The 19,593-nt window shown below is 37.9% G+C and overlaps 1 pseudogene; it reads right to left on the reverse strand.

Moving 5' to 3' along the window:
• LOC103892183 (steroid hormone receptor ERR1-like) overlaps positions 1-19,593 on the reverse strand; it is a 55,353-nt pseudogene that overhangs the window by 32,040 nt on the left and 3,720 nt on the right.

Raw genomic sequence — 19,593 nt, forward strand, 5'->3', positions numbered from 1 at the left:
CTTGAGGTCTGAGAATGGGCAGACTGCCTCCTCAAGTGGGTCCCTGACCCCTGAGTAGCCTAACTGGGAGGCAACCCCAGTAGGGGCGGACTGACACCTCACATGGCCAGGTATTCCTCTCAGACAAAACTTCCAGAGGAATGATCAGGCAGCAGCATTTGCGGTTCACCAATATCTGCTGTTCTGCAGCCACTGCTGCTGATACCCAGGCAAACAGGGTCTGGAGTGGACCTCCAGTAAACTCCAACAGACCTGCAGCTGAGGGTCCTGACTGTTAGAAGGAAAACTAACAAACAGAAAGGACATCCACACCAAAAACCCATCTGTACGTCACCATCATCAAAGACCAAAGGTAGATAAAACCACAAAGATGGGGAAAAAACAGAGCAGAAAAACCGGAAACTCTAAAAATCAGAGCATCTCTCCTCCTCCAAAGGAATGCAGCTCCTCACCAGCAACGGAACAAAGCTGGACGGAGAATAACTTTGACGAGTTGAGAGAGGAAGGCTTCAGACGATCAAACTACTCTGAGCTAAAGGAGGAAGCTCAAACCAATGGCAAAGAAGTTAAAAACTTTGAAAAAAAATTAGACAAATGGATAACTAGAATAATCAATGCAGAGAAGTCCTTAAAGGACCTGATGGAGCTGAAAACCAAGGCATGAGAACTATGTGACAAATGCACAAGCCTCAGTAACCGATGCGATCAACTGGAAGAAAGGGTATCAGTGATGGAAGACGAAATGAATGAAATGAAGGGGGAAGAGAAGTTTAGAGAAAAAGGAATAAAAAGAAATGAACAAAGCCTCCAAGAAATATGGGACTATGTGAAAAGACCAAATCTACGTCTGATTGGTGTACCTGAAAGTGACGGGGAGAATGGAACCAAGCTGGAAAACACTCTGCAGGATATTATCCAGGAGAACTTCCCCAATCTAGCAAGGCAGGCCAACATTCAGATTCAGGAAATACAGAGAACACCACAAAGATACTCCTCAAGAAGAGCAACTCCAAGACACATAATTGTCAGATTCACCAAAGTTGAAATGAAGGAAAAAATGTTAAGGGCAGCCAGAGAGAAAGGTCGGGTTACCCTCAAAGGGAAGCCCGTCAGACTAACAGCGGATCTCTCAGCAGAAACTCTACAAGCCAGAAGAGAGTGGGGGCCAATATTCAACATTCTTAAAGAAAAGAATTTTCAACCCAGAATTTCATATCCAGCCAAACTAAGCTTCATAAGTGAAGGAGAAATAAAATACTTTACAGACAAGCAAATGCTGAGAGATTTTGTCACCACCAGGCCTGCCCTAAAAGAGCTCCTGCAGGAAGCACTAAACATGGAAAGGAACAACCGGTACCAGCCACTGCAAAAACATGCCAAATTGTAAAGACCATCAAGGCTAGGAAGAAACTGCATCAACTAATGAGCAAAATAACCAGCTAACATCATAATGACAGGATCAAATTCACACATAACAATACTAACCTTAAATGTAAATAGGCTCAATGCTCCAATTAAAAGGCACAGACTGGCAAACTGGATCAAGAGTCAAGACCCATCAGTGTGCTGTATTCAGGAAACCCATCTCACTTGCAGAGACACACATAGGCTCAAAATAAAGGGATGGAGGAAGATCTACAAAGCAAATGGAAAACAAAAAAAGGAAGGGGTTGCAATCCTAGTCTCTGATAAAACAGACTTTAAACCAACAAAGATCAAAAGAGACAAAGAAGGCCATTACATAATGGTAAAGGGATTAATTCAACAAGAAGAGCTAACTATCCTAAATATATATGCACCCAATACAGGAGCACCCAGATTCATAAAGCAAGTCCTGAGTGACCTACAAAGAGACTTAGACTCCCACACAATAATAATGTGAGACGTTAACACCCCCCTGTCAACATTAGACAGATCAATGAGACAGAAAGTTAACAAGGATATCCAGGAATTGAACTCAGCTCTGCACCAAGCAGACTTAATAGACATCTACACAACTCTCCACCCCAAATCAACAGAATATACATTCTTTTCAGCACCACACCACACCTATTCCAAAATTGACAACACAGTTGGAAGTAAAGCACTCCTCAGCAAATGTAGAAGAACTGAAATTGTAACAAACTGTCTTTCAGACCACAGTGCAATCAAACTAGAACTCAGGATTAAGAAACTCACTCAAAACCGTTCAACCACATGGAAACTGAACAACCTGCTCCTGAATGACTACTGGGTACATAACAAAATGAAGGCAGAAATAAAGATGTTCTTTGAAACCAACGAGAACAAAGACACAACACACCAGAATCTCTGGGACACATTCAAAGCAGTGTGTAGAGGGAAATTTATAGCACTAAATGCCCACAAGAGAAAGCAGGAAAGATCCAAAATTGACACCCTAACATCACAATTAAAAGAACTAGAAAAGCAAGAGCAAACACATTCAAAAGCTAGCAGAAGGCAATAACTAAGATCAGAGCAGAACTGAAGGAGATAGAGACCAAAAAAGCCCTTCAAAAATTCAATGAATCCAGGAGCTTGTTTTTTGAAAAGATCAACAAAACTGATAGACCTCTAGCAAGACTAATAAAGAAGAAAAGAGAGAAGAATCAAATAGGTGCAATAAAAAATGACAAAGGGGATATCACCACTGATCCCACAGAAATACAAACTACCATCAGAGAATACTGTAAACACCTCTATGCAAATAAACTAGAAAATCTAGAAGAAATGGATAAATTCCTTGACACATACATCCTCCCAAGACTAAACCAGGAAGAAGTTGAATCTCTCAGTAGACCAATAACAGGCTCTGAAATTGTGGCAATAATCAATAGCTTACCAACCAAAAAGAGTCCAGGACCAGATGGATTCACAGCCGAATTCTACCAGAGGTACAAGGGGGAGCTGATACCATTCCTTCTGAAACTATTCCAATCAATAGAAAAAGAGGGAATCCTCCCTAACTCATTTTATGAGGCCAGCATCATCCTGATACCAAAGCCGGGAAGCGACACAACCAAAAAAGAGAATTTTAGACCAATATCCTTGATGAACATTGATGCAAAAATCCTCAATAAAATACTGGCAAACCGAATCCGGCAGCACATCAAAAAGCTTATCCACCATGATCAAGTGTGCTTCATCCCTGGAATGCAAGGCTGGTTCAATATACGCAAATCAATAAATGTAATCCAGCATATAAACAGAACCACAAAACAAAAACCACATGATTATCTCAATAGATGCAGAAAAGGCCTTTGACAAAATTCAACAACTCTTCATGCTAAAAACTCTCAATAAATTAGGTATTGATGGGATGTATCTCAAAATAATAAGAGCTATCTATGACAAACCCACAGCCAATATCATACTGAATGGGCAAAAACTGGAAGCATTCCCTTTGAAAACTGGCACAAGACAGGGATGCCCTCTCTCACCACTCCTATTCAACATAGTGTTGGAAGTTCTGGCCAGGGTAATTAGGCAGGAGAAGGAAATAAAGGGTATTCAATTAGGAAAAGAGGAAGTCAAATTGTCCCTGTTTGCAGATGACATGATTGTATATCTAGAAAACCCCATTGTCTCAGCCCAAAATCTCCTTAAGCTGATAAGCAACTTCAGCAAAGTCTCAGGATACAAAATCAATGTACAAAAATCACAAGCATTCTTACATACCAATAACAGACAAACAGAGAGCCAAATCATGAGTGAACGCCCATTCACAATTGCTTCAAAGAGAATAAAATACCTAGGAATCCAACTTACAAGGGACGTGAAGGACCTCTTCAAGGAGAACTAGGAACCACTGCTCAAGGAAATAAAAGAGGATACAAACAAATGGAAGAACATTCCATGCTCATGGGTAGGAAGAATCAATATCATGAAAATGGCCATACTGCCCAAGGTAATTTATAGATTCAATGCCATCCCCATCAAGCTACCAATGACTTTCTTCACAGAATTGGAAGAAACTACTTTAAAGTTCATATGGAACCAAAAAAGAGCCCGCATCGCCAAGTTAATCCTAAGACAAAAGAACAAAGCTGGAGGCATCACGCTACATGACTTCAAACTCTACTACAAGGCTACAGTAACCAAAACAGCATGGTACTGGTACCAAAACAGAGACGTAGATCAATGGAACAGAACAGAACTCTCAGAAATAACGCTGAATATCTACAACTATCTGATCTTTGACAAACCTTAGAAAAACAAGCAATGGGAAAAGGATTCCCTATTTAATAAATGGTGCTGGGAAAACTGGCTAGCCATAGGTAGAAAGCTGAAACTGGATCCCTTCCTTACACCTTATACAAAAATCAATTCAAGATGGATTAAAGACTTAAACATTAGACCTAAAACCATAAAAACCCTAGAAGAAAACCTAGGCATTACCATTCAGTACACAGGCATGGGCAAGGACTTCATGTCTAAAACACCAAAAGCAATGGCAACAAAAGCCAAAATTGACAAATGGGATCTAATTAAACTGAAGAGCTTCTGCACAGCAAAAGAAACTACCATCAGAGTGAACAGGCAACCTACAAAATGGGAGAAAATTTTCGCAACCTACTCATCTGACAAAGGGCTAATATCCAGAATCTACAATGAACTGAAACAAATTTACAAGAAAAAAACAAACAACCCCATCAAAAAGTGGGTGAAGGACATGAACAGACACTTCTCAAAAGAAGACATTTATGCAGCCAAAAAACACATGAAAAATTGCTCATCATCACCGGCCATCAGAGAAATGCAAATCAAAACCACAATGAGATACCATCTCACATCAGTTAGAATGGCAATCATTAAAAAGTCAGGAAACAACAGGTGCTGGAGAGGATGTGGAGAAATAGGAACACTTTTACACTGTTGGTGGGACTGTAAACTAGTTCAACCATTGTGGAAGTCAGTGTGGCGATTCCTCAGGGATCTAGAACTAGAAATACCATTTGACCCAGCCATCCCATTACTGGGTATATACCCAAAGGACTATAAATCATGCTGCTATAAAGACACATGCACACGTATGTTTATTGCGGCATTATTCACAATAGCAAAGACTTGGAACCAACCCAAATGTCCAACCATGATAGACTGGATTAAGAAAATGTGGCACATATACACCATGGAATACTATGCAGCCATAAAAAAGGATGAGTTCATGTCCTTTGTAGGGACATGGATGAAATTGGAAATCATCATTCTCAGTAAACTATCACAAGGACAAAAAAACAAACACCGCATGTTCTCACTCATAGGTGGGAATTGAACAATGAGAACACATGGACACAGGAAGGGGAACATCACACTCTGGGGACTGTTGTTGGGTGGGGGGAGTGGGGAGGGATAGCATTAGGAGATATACCTAATGCTAAATGACGAGTTAATGGGTGCAGCACACCAGCATGGCACATGTATACATATGTAACTAAACTGCACACTGTGCACATGTACCCTAAAACTTAAAGTATAATAATAAAATAAAATAAATAAATAAATAAATAAAGGATGAGATAGGAAGCTCACTTGAGCCCAGGAATTCAAGGCTACAGTGAGCCAAGATCCTGCCACTGCATAGTCATATTAGTGTAAACAATGAATACAGATCTAACAAAAAATTGTGATGTATCTATATTGGAAGGATGAGGATAAGATATATACACTAGATGACATCTAAAATAGATAGAAGCATATAATTTAGAAATATAAAAAGTAAAATACATCTAAAAGATTAAAAGATGTTGACTCTGAGAACAGGCCTAATAGGTGATAAAAAGAACTGCTTTGTAAGCCTTGTGCTTTATATTATCACCTTTTATATTAAACCAAATGCTTACTATGATTTTTAAAGTCAAATTATTTTAAAAGAAGGCAAAGAGACAGACTGGGAAACATATTTCCAACACATGTAAGAGTTTAAGAATTAAAGCCCATAATATATTGAGTTCCTGCAAACACAATTAACAAAGAGCCCAACAGAAACAGTCAAAGGATGTAAAAAGGTAAGTCACAGAGGAAGTACAAATAGCCAATAAACATATGAAAAGACGTGTAATCTGGTTATCAATCAGCGAAATGCAAATGAAAACACCATTGATAATCAGTTTTTACCCAGAACATTTGAAAGATTAACAATATTCAGTATTAGTTAGACTGTGGAAAAACAGGATTTTTACATAACTGGTTGGAGTGGGTCAACTGGCTATCATTTCAGAAGAGAATTTGTAAGTATTTATTGCAATTTAAAATACACCTATTCTTTGACCCTTCTAGGAATTGAAAGTATTCAAACATGTACTCAAGAACATGTGTAAAAGGATCTACTATAGCTCCATTATTCAAAAGGAAAATGGTAAAAAAAAATTATGGTCTGCATTCATAACAATGGGACATATAGAACTATGAAATAAATAAGGTCTATCTGTATGTACTGACAAGGAAATGCTTTCAAGACATACTGCTAAGTAATAAATATACATACATATATGCACACTGCAGGACAATATATGTATAGTAGGTTCCCACACAAGTCAAATAAAACAGCAGATAAATGTGTAACTGCCATTTAATGTGGATTGAGAGAACACATATCAAACTATCGAAAATGCTTATTTCAGAAAAAAAGAAGAGAAATGACAGGTAAAGTATAATTTTTTTACACCATTTGACTTTTTTGCAGGTAAACTTTCATTATTATGTAATTTAAAATATTTTTTAATAAACCAAAGAAGCACAATACAGTAAAGAAAACATAAGAGACAGTGAAACATTAAACATAAGAAGGAAATTCTGTATGATGCACAATCAAATAAGGTGACAGGTTAATTTTGTCTAATTCTGCTTTAAATATTGAATAGACTTTAAAAATATGGTACAACAAATAAAGGGTGAATTGCAGTTAGTAGCAATGACCAATTCTTTTTGAGAAGGACATAGTAGAGCACTGAACCAAATTCAGTCATTTTCACTTTGAATTGTTGTTTTCCACTTCTACGTAGTATCAAAACTATTATTTCTTTTTCTGTCAGTACTTTAAGGCTCTTGTTCACAGGCCATAATCTCATCTAAAACAACAAACAGATCCTGCTACCTTTCAGTTAGCACCTACCTAATAATCTTTACACTTCCCCTAATTTTCTCCACACTATACTTGCTCAAATAACAGAGCCCTTCTTTAGGGTTTTATGGTAATTTGAACTTATCTCACTGTTCTTCTTGGCTCATATTACAGCATATATTCCAGATACATAGAGGATATGTAAGAAGTGAAAAGGTTTAAACCAACTAAAGAATAGAAACAAAAGTGTGATTAACACCATCCTGACCTTCTTTTGCCACTGAAGCCTCTAAATTGAGAGTTACTCTAGGAAAGCATATCAAAAATAGCCTTAGACTAGCCATATGCAGAAGACTGAAATTGGACCCCCACCTTTGACCATATACAAAAATCAACTCAAGATGGATTAAAGGCTTAAATGTGAAACCTAAAACTATAAAAACCCTAGAAGAAGATCTAGGAAATACCATTCTAGACAACAGCCCAGGCAAGGACTTCATGACAAAGTCAAAAAGCAACTGTAGGCCAGGCACAGTTACTCACTCCTGTAATCCCAGCACTTTGGCAGGCTGAGGTGGGCAGATCACCTGAGATCAGGAGTTCAAGACCAGCCTGGCCAACATGGCAAAACCCCATCTCTATGAAAAATACAAAAAAATTAGCTGGGCATGGTGGCGGGCACCTGTATCCCAGCTACTTGGGAGGCTGAGGCAGGAGATTCACTTGAGGCTGGGAGGCAGAGGTTGCAGTGAGCTGAGATCACCCCACTGCACTCCCCTCCACAACAAGAACAAAAACTCTGTCTCAAAAAACAAACAAAAAAAAGCAGCTGTAACAGAAATAAAAATTGACAAGTGTGATCTAATAAAACTAATGAGCTTCTGCACAACAAAAGAAATTTCAGTAGACAGACAACCTGCAGAATGAGAGAAAATATCTGCAAACTATGCATCCAACAAAGGTCTAATATCCAGAATCTATAACTCAAACAACTGAAGAAGCAAAAAACAATCAATACTATTAAAAAATGGGCAAAGGACATGAACAGACGCTTCTCAAAAAAAGACATACACATGGCCAGCAAACATATGAAAAATGCTCAATGTCATGAATCATCTGGGAAATGCAAATCAAAACCACAACGAGATACCACCTCACACCAGTCTGAATGACTATTATTAAAAAATCAAAAACAACAGATGCTGGTGAGGTTGCAGAGGAAGGGGAATGCTTATACACTGTTGGTGGAAATGTAAATTAGTTCAGCCACTGTGGAAAGCAGTCTGGAGATTTCTCAAAGAACTTAAAACAGGACTACCATTCCACCCAGCAATCCCATTACTGGGTATATGCCCACATGAATATAAATTATTCTATCATAAAGACACATGCATATGTATGTTCATTGCAGCACTATTCACAATAACAACAAAGACATGGAATCAACCTAGGTGCCCATGAGTGGTGGACTGGATAAAGAAAATGGGGGACATATACACCATGGAATACTATGCAGCTACAAAAACAATGAGAACATGGCCTTTGCTGCAACATGGATGGAGCTGGAGGCCATTATCCTAAGTGAATTAATGCAGAAACAGAAAACCAAATACTGCATTCCTCACTTATAAGTGGGAGCTAAACACCAAGTACATACAGGCACAAAGAAGGGAACAACAGGCACAAAGAAGGGAACAACAGACACTGGGGCTGGAGGGTGGAGGGTGGAGGGTGGAGGAGAATGAATATTGGGAAACTACCTATCAGGTATTATGCTGATTATCTGGGTGACAAAATTATCTGTACACCAAACCCCCATGACACTCAAGTTACCCATGTAACAAACTTGCACATGTACCCCTGAACCTAAAAGTTGGAAATTAAAAAAAAAAGGAGGAAAACAAAAATTAGAGACACAAATAAATGAGAGTTTCAAAAAGAAGACATAAATTAAAAAGTGAAAATTTAGCTATTTGAAAAAAAATAATTTCCAATTCCCTAACAACATATGATGTTTTCATATGCCATCCTTATATGTTCTTTGGTAAGGTAACTGAACAGATAGTTTACCATTTTATTTTTATTTATTTTTATTTTTATTTAGTTTTTTTTTTTTTTTTTTTGAGACGAAGTCTCGCTCTGTCACCCAGGCTGGAGTGTGCGGCACAATCTCAGTCAATGCAAACTCCGCCTCCCAGGTTCAAGCGATTCTCCTGCCTTAGCCTCCCATGTAGCTGGGATTACAGACATGTGACACTCTGCCCAGCTAATTTTTGTGTTTTTAGTAGAGATGGGGTTTCACCATGTTGGCCAGGTTGGTCTCAAACTCCTGACCTCAGGTGATCTGCCCACCTCGGGCTTCCAAAGTGCTGGGATTACAGGCATGAGCCACCATACTAGCCCATTTTATTTTATTTTATTTTATTGAGACAGTCTTGCTCCATCACCCAGGCTGGAGTGCAGTGACAAGATCTCAGCTCACTGCAACCTCCCTGTCCTCAGTTCAAGATATTCTTGTGCCTCAGCCTCCTCAGTAGCTGGAATTACAAGAGTGTACAACCACGCCTGGCTAATTTTTGTATTTTTAGCGGAGACAGGGTTTCACTGTGTTGGCCAGGCTGGTCTTAAACTCCTAACCTCAAGTGATCTGCCTGCCTCAGACTCCCAAAGGGTTGGGATTATAAGCGTGAGCCACTGCACCCAGCCATATTTTGCCATTTTATAATGGGGTTTTTCATTTCTCATTGTTGAGTTTTAAGATTTTTATTTATTTATTTATTTATTTATTTATTTATTTATTTTGAGACAGAGTTTCACTCTTGTTGCCCAGGCTGGAGTGCAATGGCACAATCTTGGCTCACTGCAACCTCCACCTCCTGGGTTCAAGCGATTCTCTTGCCTTAACCTCCCAAGTAGCTAGGATTACAGGTGTCCACCACCATGCCTGGCTAATTTTTATACTTTTAGTAGAGACGAGGTTTCACTGTGTTGACAGGCTAGTCTTGAACTCCTGACCTCAGGTGATCCACCTGCCTTGGCCTCCCAAAGTGCTGGGATTACAGGCGTGAGCCACCACACCTGGCCAATAATTTTTAATATGTATTTTGTATACCTGTCCTTTATCACAGATATGTCTTTTGCAAATATTTTCTTCTACTCTGTGGCTTGTCTTTTTATTTTTATTTATTTATTTATTTATTTATTTATTTATTTATTTATTTATTTATTTTTGAGACGGAGTTTCACTCTTGTTGCCCAGGCTGGAGTGCAATGGCATGATCTCAGCTCACCACAACCTCCACCTCCCAGGTTCAAGCAATTCTCCTGCCTCAGCCTCCCAAGTAGCTGGGATTACAGGAATGCACCACCACGCCCGGCTAATTTTGTATTTTTAGTAGAGATGGGGTTTCTCCATGTTGAGGCTGGTCTTGAACTCCTGACCTCAGGTGATCCACCTGCCTCAGCCTCCCAAAGTGCTGGGATTACAGGCATGAGTCACCGCGCCCGGCATCTTTTTATTTTTTAACAGTATCTCTCACAGTGAAGACGTCTTATTTTAAATATAGTTCAACTTACCACTTTCTTCTTTCATGGATCATGCTTTTATGTTGTATTAAAGAAGTCCCCCCCACAAATCTCCCCTCCCCCATAAAAACCAGCCTTAGAAACACTCTGTTACTGGGTAGGCATAAATGTGATTAAATTTAGTTAAAATCAAAGTAGAAGCTAAAATAAAAACGATGTCATTAACAATCCAACGTATAAAACTAGTACCAAATCTAAGTAAGAACAATTCCACCTAATAGTTCTTGTAAATCTCTATGCAGGCAAAGCACAAGAGAAGGGACTAACAAGTTCTTAAAACAGAAACAAAAAGCTATTCTAAATTGGAAAAATAATTTATACACATTAAGTGGCAAAACAATAAACCTTAATTTTTATATAATGGAAAAACACCATAGTGCACATTAAATTGTAAATACATGACGTCATTTTGTCATTTTCAATATTATGTTCCAACACTGACCCAGTGAGCTACTAAAAACAAAACAAAACATCTTTCCCCAAAAACATCCAAGTAAATCTTCATAAAGCTAAATATTAGTAGGGAAAGAAATGTATTTCAGTAATCTCAACATTTAAATATAAGAAATATAAAAGAAAGTTATTGAATTGTTGAGGCTCCAGGTTACAATGCCAGTTTCTCAAAGTACAAGTTTCTAAGTGTGTACCCAGGGCAGTGATCAAAGTGAGAGTTTCCACAGTCCTTTCTTGTTTTTACTTCAGATAACAATTGCCTTAGGGAGCTGGAAACAAGTTACCCACCACCTCCTTTTCCAACCCTGAAATATCAATAATATGCACAGTGACATGTGGACAATTGTCACATTTATCTCCTCAACCTGACCAAAAAACCATGTTTCTCTCCTTTTTTAGAAATTAAATTTTCTCAGAAACCAGGTCAAATTTAAGATAAATTCTGTTGGAGTTTGATCACTCATGATTTTGATGCACTTAAGTGTTTCACTGCTGATGACAATATACCACGAGTTCGTGCTTTCCTAGCACCCTGTTTGGTGGTTCCCAGATAATACATACTATCCTTGCTAATATTCTAAGATTTAAAATGTTCCAGTATAAAGTAAAATTTTGAAAAATAAAATGTTACAGTATACAACGGAAAATAGTTACAGAAGCAAACCCCCTCACAATGTTGTTGCTGTAGAAACAGGGATGATGATGGTGATGATGCTTTACTGGTTAACCTCACTTACTCCTCACACCAATCTCATACAATAAGTCCTATTATTATTATTCCCATCATTTTAGAGATGAAGGAAGTGAGGCTTGGAGAGATCAATTCTGTAACTCACTCAGGATCTTGAACTTCTAACCACTATGCTTCACTGACTCTCCTGAGTAAAGTCACATTATTATACCTCAATACTGTTTTTTTTTCTTTCTTCCTTTTTTATTTATTTATTTATTTTTTTCTTGAGACGGAGTTTCACTCTGTCGCCCTGGCTGGAGTGCAGTGGCGCAATCTTGGCTGCAACCTCTGCCTCCTGGGTTCAAGTGATTCTCCTGCCTCAGCCTCCCAAGTAACTAGGATTACAGGCATGAGCCACCGTGCCCGGCCTAATACTGGGTTTTCAAATCAGGTTTTTAACCATGAGGACTTGGAACATCCAAGTTTCTTCAAATAATGAAATCCAAACATGTTGTAAGAGTAGACCAAATCTTTCCTTAATATCGGATATTATTTTACAGAAGAGGAAACTAAGGCCCAGGTGCTTAAATAATTTCCTCAAAGGCAAACGGCCAATAATGGACAGAGCTGGTACTCAGGTTGGTACAACTTAAAAAGGCGTTGGTCTTTTTACCTTACCCTGGTACCTTCCAGAACACAGAACCATACTTTAAGCAATACATACGTTATGTAATACATGAAACACGGTATGCTGTATTATTGCAGATACAATGTGAATATACAGGCCGGGTATGGTGGTTCAGGCCTGTAATCCCAGCACTTTGGGAGGCCAAGGCAGGCGGATTACCTGAGGTCAGGAGTTTGAGACCAGCCTGGCCGACACTGCGAAACCCCGTCTCTACTAAAAATACAAAAATTAGCTGGGTGTGGTGATGCACACCTGTGATCCCAGCTACTCGGCTGGGGGATGAGAATTCCTTGAACCCGGGAGGCGGAGGTTGCAGTGAGCTGAGATCGCACCACTGCACTCCAGCCTGGGAGACAGGGAGAGAATCCGTCTCAAAAAACAAAAACAAAAATATGAATATACAAAATATTAAGAATTTGCTAAAAGAATCTGTAAGTCTCTAAAGTTTTCCTATAAAAAGCAACACTTTATATTAATTATATTATTTACATATAAGACTAAATATTTCTGATATTTAAGCTTCTGTTCCACCTATTAATCCAACAAATTAAAGATTATCAAAAATTAAGATGTTACAATGAAACCACAACATTATAAAGGTTAAAATATGGACTACATTTTCCTAAGACTTATTCAGTCTTTTCCAACTTCTAGCTAATCTTACCCTAAAAGTAAATCAATCTTTTCTAATTCAAAATACTTCTATAAATTCAATTAAAATGTTTAATTGATGACAACATGGGTATCATAAAAAATAAATAGCATAGTAATACTGTTTTCCTTTTGATTTAGGAAGAGGTAACATCTCCAACAACTACCCAGTGAAGTAGATGCTATTCTGTTGCCAGTTCAAAGCATCTATATTATGCTGGCAAAGATTTCCAAAGCCTACTAATGTTTTTGCTTTGAGTAGCTCATACAAGTTCCCTGCACCTCATTAATGCAATGGTTTTATGACTAAAGGACACCAGCATGAGACTTTAGGAGTTGTAATGTTCTCCAAACTTGAAGTATAATCTCATACCCCTTATTTAATATATAGAAGATTCACCAAGTAATATCCTGTTGAGTGATTAGAAAACTGCAATCATTTGCAGTTCTCAGTCCTTTTATGTCATAGAAATTCATGACGCATTTTTGCCATATAGTTTTATTTCTTCATTTTCCTTATCAAGCATCTAAAAATAAGTGAAATTCTAACATCTTTTTAAAAAACCTTGTCAGATTTCTTTCAGGACACAATGAAGATATCTACAAAGTGTTTTGAAATTCATGTAAGTATCTACACTCTGAAAGTGAATATCTGGCAGAAATAATTTCAGTCAATAAATTTTATAACCCCCTGAAATTAACACTTACCTGCTTCATTGTTAACTGGGGACTCCCACAGTTTCCCCTCTTTTGTCCACGGGATCAGCTCTTCAAACCCATTCTGAAGGGGTTGTTCGTTGACTGTGGCTAACTGCTTAGCAAATTCCACATCCCAAAGTGAAGGTGATGTGTCTGTATAATAAAGACATTTTAAGTAAGAACAAGTCAATGTAAATATCTTTCTTAAAAAAGTTATAATCAATCCTGAATTGATCATGTATTTTTCAGACCTTGACAGTATATAGTAAAAAGTTACTGAGAGATAACTGCAAAAATTATATTAAAAATTATAACTACAATAATGGCAAGCTTAACTTTTGTTTTACAACAATGCCAGGTAATCACTGCCCCCTCTACTGGAAAGAAAAAAATAAATTTTGTTTCAGGGTATTTTTATGAATGTGAATGTTTTCTGTACAATATGTGACTCTGGTTTTTAAAGTCTAGCCTGTTTATTTTTAGTCTATCAAAATTAGTCACTAATGTACTACTGTTAACAACCAAAGAAGTTAAATTAACAGAATGATGATAAAACTGCCAATGAATACTGCGTACTTCCTCTGTGCTTAAATGCTTTTTATGCATTAGTGCATGTCATCCTCACAACCAACACTATCAGTAACATATTAACATGTTGGCTAATTACCACCATCATATTACATGTTTCAATAACTTATTTACTTTTGAAACTTCAGATCATCTGTGGAGAATGAGCCATATTCCCACCAGTTACTGCTGCTGGGAACATAAAATGGTACAACCACCTTGGAAGACAGTTTGATGGCTTCTTAAAAAGTTAAAAATATATCTATTACTCAACATAGCCATTTCATTCCTGGATATTCACCCAAGAGATAATACATGTCCACACAAAGATTTGTACACAAACGTTAATGGCAGCTTTCTTTGTAATAGCCAAATGTGGGTTGTAATTTGGCAAACAACCCAAATGTCCACTAACAGGTGAATAGGTACAAAAATGTGATACATTCATACAATTGTATACTACTCAGTAATAAAATGTGTTACTAGTACATGTAACAGCATGGATGAATCTCAAATCATTATGCTGAGTGAAAGAAGCCAGATGCAAAGGAGTAGTACATACTGTGTGATTTCAGTTACATGCAATTCTAAAAGATACAAACTAATCTACTGTAACAGTAGATCAATGGTTGCCTGCATACTGTGTGTGTGTGTGTGTGTGTGTGTGTGTGTGTGTGTGTGTGTGTGTGTATTGCAAATGGACACAAGGAAACTTTGGAGGGTCATGAAAATGTTCAAAATTACAACTGGCAGTTTCATAGGTGTATATATTTGTCAAAACTAGTCAAGTTATATACTTTAAATATGTGCAGTTTATTGCACACAAATTATACCTTAATAAAGTTGTGAAAAGAAAATGAACAACAATATCTATCCCTTGGCTACCTTTTTCCCTACATTTTTACTCTTTAGTTATTTTTACCAACATTTTTTATCTTTCTTATTTTTTTATGTGTGATCTTGCTTTTTAAAATAAATGAGGATCGGCCAGGTGCAGTGGCTCATGCCTGTAATCCCAGCACTTTGGGAGGCCAAGGCGGGTGGATCATGAGGTCAGAAGATCGAGACCATCCTGGCTAATGCAGTGAAACCTCGTCTCTACTAAAAATATGAAAAATTAGCCGGGCGTGGTGGCGGGTGCCTGTAGTCCCAGCTACTCAGGAGGCTGAGGCAGGAGAATGGCGTGAACCTGGGAGGCAGAGCTTTCAGTGAGCCAACATCGTGCCACTGCACTCCAGCCTGGGCGACAGAGCGAGACTCCATCTCAAAAAGTAAAAAAATTAAAAAAAAAAAAAAGAAAAAATAAAATAAAATAAATGAGGATCGTATGGTTTGGTAATCTACTTTTTTTCACTGAATGCTTGCATCAGTATCTCATTTTATATATATATCTCTCTCTCTCTCTCATTTTATATATATATAAAATGTAGGGGATGTATCACAATCCCCTACAGTTGAATATTTTCATCATTTATATATTTTCTCTTTTAAATACTATAATGACAAATACTCTTGTAGTTACACTTTTGTGCATATCTGTAACATTTCCTTAGAACAAATTCCTAGAAACACGATTTCTGGGTTAGAGGCATAGATTGCTTATGATCTATCCTCCAGCTTACCTCTTTACTCACTCTTGCCAAGCCCACTAAAGCATATCAACAAGTAGCTCATTTACTCTTCTGTGTAAGCCTTATTTTTTCTGTTTTGCTTTTTCTGAATCTGTTTCTGAGCCTTTATGTGCAGAAATGTGTCTAACCACACTGCTAGATATTAAGTATTTTGGCCTAGATCATCTGATACTGGGAACAATAAGTTGTTAGCCTTAGCTAGCCACATTTACAGAGCAATCACACCACTAAAAAAACTTAATTGTCTCAGTTATCTTTTACTTGGTGGTCACTGACTGACCTATGTCTTTTCCACCATCATTAGGATCATCACTATATTTTTACACTTGCTAATAGTTGCAAGCATTTATTAAATATGTACTATGTTCCAGGCACCTCAAGCATTTATTAAATATGTACTATGTTCCAAGCACTATGCCTGATGCTTTCTCAGATTACCTCATTTAATCCTTGAGATGTATGTACTAGCCCTCATTTTATAGGTGGGGAAAGGTTAGTGTGGCAGAATCTGAATTTGAATCCAGTTCTACACAACACCAACACTCTTTCTGTTAAGCTATATTGCCTGTCGACTCTAGGATAACCAGTAGGCCCTATGACTATATCCTCTGTAGCAGTGGTAAGAACTTAGTTTGGAAAAAGACGTGGGAATCATGGAACAGAATAATTCATTAAATTGGTCAATAAAAAAAAAATTACTGAATGCCAACTATATTTCCAGCATTATGTGAGGTGGTGGGAAAACAACAGTGAACAATTGCTAAATTTACGTTTCCACATTTTGCTATTCTTGTACTTAACTGGAACAAAAATCATTCTTTAGACTTATGCAAAGGTAGCATATTCAAACAGTACCTTCATTAGAGTAAATTATTACATAAATTTGTGTGCTATTTTCCTCACTAGAGTATAATCATCTGATACTGTTTGACAGAATACATAAAACTTCAATGCTTCCTTGCCAACTAACTTCAGTTTTAGAAATAAGATTTTTTTATTTTAAAAAGTAAGCTGGCTCCTTCAAGAATCTCAAGAATCTTCAAGTGTCTCTATTGGCTGGACAATAGCAGCCGCCCTGCCCTGACAACAACAAATTTCTTTCTTTCTTTCTTTCTTTTTTGAGATGGAGTTTTGCTCATTGCCCAGGCTGGAGTGTAATGGTGCAACTTTGGCTCATTGCAACCTCCACCTCCTGGGTTCAAGTGATTCTCCTGCCTCAGCCTCCAGAGTAGCTGGGATTACAGGTGGCCGCCACCATGCCCAGCCAATTTTTGTATTTTTAATAGAGATGGGGTTTCACCATGTTGGCCAGGCTGGTCTTGAACTCCTGACCTCAGGTGATCCACCCACCTCGGCCTCCCAAAGTGCTGAGATTATAGGCATGAGCCATGCGCCCGGCTAACAAATTCCTTTCCGATGCACACTTAACCATTTGAGCTGGGGAGAGGCGAGTCATTGTCCCTATGCATTTTGCACTTCCTTTTTATCATACACAAGAGAATGCAGTTTTCGCAATACAAGAAGGGGGTTGTTTTTTTAGCTTCACTTTCAGTTCAAATGAACAAACACTGAATTAACTTCTTTCCTCTATAGGTGTATATTTTATAGTACAATTTGTTCAAAAAAAGAATTTACGATTTAAGATAACTAGTTTCTATGATCTGTAAGCCACATGAGTAGGTGCTACATGAGTGAGATATAGCCCCTAATAGTATATTAAATAGGGGGAAAATCAAAAGTTTGTATAAGTAACTGGTAGAAAGATTAAATGAGCCCTTAGACGCCAGCCTAGAACTTATCTATCATGTACAACATTCTTTTCCCCCCCACTTTGAGTTGGAATCTCACTCTGTTGCTTAGGATGGAGTGTTATGGCATAATCGTGGCTCACTGCAGCCTCAAATTCTGGGCTCCAGTGATCCTGCCACCTCAACCTCCCAAGTCGCTAGGATTACAGGCATGTACCACCATGCCTGGATAATTTTTTTCTATTTTTTAGAGAAAGGGGCTCACTATGTTGCCCAGGCTGGTCTTGAACTCCTAGTCACAAGCCATCCTGTTATCTCAGCCTCCCAAGTCCATATACAACATTATTCTACCAAGATCCAAAAAACTTACTTCTATTCTTTAGAAATGCTCATCACTTATATGCTGGAGACCATTTGTATTGAGTTTCTTCATTGATTTTACTAGTAAACCAAATTTAACGTCAAGCAAGAGGACACTCTTATTTCTCTTTTAGACTTAAAATGGCAAATTACTTACCCAAAGAAAGCACTACAAGTCTGTTAAATATATTCCTTGAATGTTCTTCCCATCTTCTGAACAATCACTAAGTCACTTCAGTAAGTTTTTTATAAATGCTATCTCCTCTAGGCAGTAAGCTGCCTAAGGGCAGGAACCAGTATATCTTTATGTAATAGCATAGAGATACACTGTAAATGGTAGTTGATTATTAATGTTCTAACCCAAATTAGTAGCTAATCTGAACCTCTGGATTCGGTAATTGGTAGTACTTACCTCCCACTGTCTCACAGAATGCAACATTTCATGGGGGAAACCTGACCAAAACTAGCAATATCGACAACTGTAGTGTGATGTGTCCCCCACCAGGTTACTTAAGAGTGTATGTGTGTTGCTTGGATCCTGAAGGCTGGGCAGGGAGCCAAGGCCCTGGTGCCCAGCTGAGGAGCAGGGATCCCTGAGAACCCAAACATCCCAGGGCATACCTGAGAACATGTCAAAGAAAACACTGTCATCGTGCACACAGAGTAGGCAAACAGTCAGAACATTAGCTGAAAGGCAGCTTAGAGATGGGAGGCAGGGTGACTCTAGAGCTGCTCAGGAATGTCCAGTATGTAAGTCCTAGTAAACTCATACATTCATCAAGCTGGACTTGCCCAAATTATTCTTTGGTCTCTCGACGCCTTCCCAGTTTGGGGGGATGTTACAGTCCCAACCACCACATTCGTAAGCAGGATCCAGGCCAATGACAGGCTGGAATATTAAAATATTCAACTATTATACCGTCAGAACACTAAGGAAGGACATCTTGGAAAGATGGAATGTTTCTCCACCTGAGAAATAGTGTTATTCTTTCTTTTTTCAAGTTTAATTTTTAATTTATTAGAACCCAGTAAATGATGATTTTTAAAAGCAGAGTTTCTACCAAATTAACACTGAATTCAGGGCAAAAATACACTTAAAAAACCTAAATCTTAAGGCAGAAGTAAAACACTATAAAAACAGTATGTCTAATACAGACTGTAAAATGTCAGATTTTTAAGAGATTCACATAGTATTTTATAGCACTAAAATATTAATACAGTCAGAAATATTATCAGTTGGTCAAAGATTTCTGTTTATAAAATGTCTAGACTGCTAATTGAAGAAGTGTTGCTGTATAAGTAATAGCTACAATCCAACCAACCAAGTGATTGTTTTTATGACAAAAGAACTAAGGTAGGTAATTACATGGTTTCTATTTGTAAAGCTTTTGCAGTATTAAAGTATTACTAAGGGCATTTTTTGATTCATCTCCCTACCCTAATGCCCCCAGAATGTACACCACTTCCCTTTCACT

The sequence above is a fragment of the Pongo abelii genome, chromosome 14, assembly GCF_028885655.2.
Source record: "Pongo abelii isolate AG06213 chromosome 14, NHGRI_mPonAbe1-v2.0_pri, whole genome shotgun sequence".
Lineage (NCBI taxonomy): Eukaryota > Metazoa > Chordata > Mammalia > Primates > Hominidae > Pongo > Pongo abelii.